The following is a 3,419-nucleotide window of genomic DNA, read 5'->3' as shown; positions in this document are numbered from 1 at the left end:
AATTAAACTGGCTTCTGCAGCATCTTCTATGGTCAACTGCTTAAGTAGCCTACTAGGTGGGTCCATTGTAGTCTCCCATAGCTGCAAGGGCACCATCTCTGCTAAGCGTGCAAAAAGGTGATAATGAGAAATGAGGCATGGCACACAAATGACAATAGGGATATGGAAACCTTCATGAGATTTAAATCTTTGGATGTTGTAAGATGCATTAGGAGGAAAGCTTTTTTTTAGTCTTTCTAAATCATTATCTTTATAGCAATAATGAATATGCCGACCTCTTTCGACCTGTTGAGTATTGGACAAGTAGGTCACACAATGTGGAAAGTTGGTGGCAGCCATATTAACCAATTCCATACCTTATATAGGGGTGGGAAACTGACATATATGCAGCCCTCCTCAAACAATGCTTTTTGAATGTGAAATGAACCATAGAATTCCTTACTTTTGCTCACGCTCACACACCACAACCAACAGTGAAGGTACCAGCTAGTACAAATACCTGATATCAAAAAAGAAAGTTAACAATAACGTTCTGATGTGTGCAGCATCTACATTTTAATCTGACAAAATAATTATTTTGTGGTAACATAGTGCCTCCTTCCTAAAACCTTCACCCTATACATCCACAACACTACATCATTCAAAAAGTTGAGGAGGGTAAAATGACCATTTTTTGAGCTTCAACCGTCTTACTAACTTTCATTCCAAGCCTTAGGCCTATTATCAAACTCTATATTTTAGTGTTCTTGTAAAGAGAGGCTTCATCCTTGCGTTCTATATTGAGAATTTTGTCTCGTAATAGGAGAATGGCCTAAACAATGAAAACCGTAATACTCATGTCCTCTCTCTCCTCTCTCTCTCTCTCTCTCTCTCTATGTGTGTGTGTGTGTGTGTGTAGGATCGGGTGGTTGACTAGTTTCTCATAAAGCTGGCATTACTCACAACTCACTCAGCTTCTCTATTGTCACTCTGTAATTTGCAGCACACGGTGGAGTTGTTAGCGGGCATCTCTCAGTGCATTTCCAAGTGGTAGAGATGGAGGGGTGATGGCAAGGAGCTGGCCGCTAGCTACACTACTAGAGGGAAGTGGATGGACCACTAGTCTTGTGCAGGCTTGAGCGAATGCACTTTGCATGCGAGAGAGGAATAAGCAGCAACGACCTTCCTAGGCTATTGGCTATCTGGTTTTGTCTACCTAGCGCGTTCGTAGACTCCATGAGTCCCTTGGTGAATCCTCCACCTCATGTTGCTCACAGGGGGGATGGTGGTGGGGGTGAGGTCCACAGACTAGTCCAGAGATACCACACAAAGGACGAGAAAGAGGGAAGAGAGCAAGAGAGAGAGAGAGAGAGAGAGAGAAAGAGAGAGAGAGAGAGAGAGAGAGACAGAGACATCTCGGAAGGAGGAGAGCATTAACTCTTTTCTCTCCTCGCAAGTTGCCATCATCATGCATTCAACGCTTGCCAATTGTTTCACCAGGAGCGTAGTTTTTGCCACACTACACGGTGTTTATCACCTTTATCTATGTGCACTGTAGATATACTTATATTTAGAATCATGCATTTGAATTATGGTGTAAATTTCAATATTCTATTCATGATAAAGTTTCCATCATGGCCTTTATAGGCTCATCTCTCAAGTGAGTGATAGCAAGGTATCCTCTGTCTATTCCAACCAATCAAAACAAATGCACAATGTTTAAAAATAACCTCTCCTTTTTCATTAGGAAAAGGGAACACATCATTATGGCCTTAGCCCTTTGGGGAGGCAAAAAAAAGAGCATCCTTGGAAGAACTCGTCTTCATACACAAACAACTAACATGTAGCAACTTCAGTTAAAAAATGAATTGAGTACAAAGTACATAACACAAGGCACTCATATTACACCAAGATACTCCTTTGCAAGAAAAAATAAACCAAAATAATGCTTCATCAATTCTTGTTAGATTACTAACTATATCTCATAGCACATTTCAAACCTGAAATGTTACGTTGCACCATGGTCAACAATGGTAGAGAAAGATTCCCAATGTAGAAAAGTTGAGTAAATGTTGTCTCTCTCTACACTATAGACAAAGGGGGAGGGATTCGAGCCCCGCCCAACCACCGACACGCAAGTGGCGTGAGTCTAATTCTCTTATGAGAGACAATGTGCTCTACAACTTGACACACAATGAGACAAGGTGTGTGTGAGTGAGAGAGAGAGAGAGAGAGAGAGAGAGAGAGAGAGAGAGAGAGATTGGGGGTCCATCACAAACGATGCCTTCACTCATCACCTCCACTGTAGTACAAATTATGATCCCAAGATACATACATGAAGCTTCTCCATTCTAGACATTTCTTCTTTATATCAATTCAAGTATACAAAGCATTGTTCCTAAGTGAAGTTGTAAGCACGCACATCCTATTTTAAGACACATTCTTAACTTTTTTGATTTGTGATTGACACACATGTTGCCCAATATTTCACTGTTTGGCACGGGCCTAAGATGGCTCGTGTGTGGCACGGGCCTAAGATAAAGCTCTATCATTTTGTAATGTAAGCCCATATCACACCAAGGAAATGGACGCAAGTGACCTAGCAGAGCTTCGGCAATACCTGAAAAGGTGTGCTCAGCTTTTTGAGCCTTTGTCATAGAAAGCACGAACAAGTGTGTATATCAAATAGGAGCTGATTACAATGATGGTTGTAAATTTTGTATCGTGGGTGCAAGAGAAGCTCTTGATCATTCCATTGGTGTTGCTATTGAGTTTGCATATGAAGAAGAAGAAGAGTGTGCAAGAAGAAAACAATAAATAAAATGAGGGTGCAAATGTGGAGACAAAGGCTATGCAGATGGTGGTATTCATGAAGATAATGTTGAAGAGGATAATGAGGGTCTAAATGTCCAAGATATTGATGCCTAGTGGATACATAGAAGAAGATTAGTCAATTTTATGCTAGCATTGACCCCAACAAATCTAGAAGCTTGTTGAACAAGTCTTAAAGATGTTAGCTAAGGGAGAGGACAGGGAGGTACCATATTTCAAAGGATAGAATCTATTATAGCCCATCCTCTCTAGAGCTGAAGGATATTACCTGAGTGAACCCAGAAATTAGTTCAAAGCCAAACTCTCCTCCATCGAAAATCAAGCTTCAACGTGGTGACCAAACGAGAATATACTTTGACCAAAACAGTCATAGATATAAATGAGAGTCTAAGATCTATGATGACGAGTCTTGAAACCACGGAAGTTCATATCATAGGAGACCCATGGGATAGACAATATCACGGCAAAGATAATGCTATCTATAGATTGACTTGGGGAATAATTTTTTTCATGTTTCACGGAGATACATAAAAAACTATTGCAAAAGGTTTATAGATACCAAACATCAACAGTGCTACCCAAAGTGTGACTTCATAGTCCCAAAAGGT

The sequence above is a fragment of the Adiantum capillus-veneris genome, chromosome 21 (assembly GCF_014529385.1).
Source record: "Adiantum capillus-veneris isolate H3 chromosome 21, ASM1452938v2, whole genome shotgun sequence".
In the NCBI taxonomy this organism is placed as follows: domain Eukaryota; kingdom Viridiplantae; phylum Streptophyta; class Polypodiopsida; order Polypodiales; family Pteridaceae; genus Adiantum; species Adiantum capillus-veneris.
The sequence above is the reverse complement of the archived record's forward strand: the minus strand, read 5'-3'. Positions refer to the sequence as shown.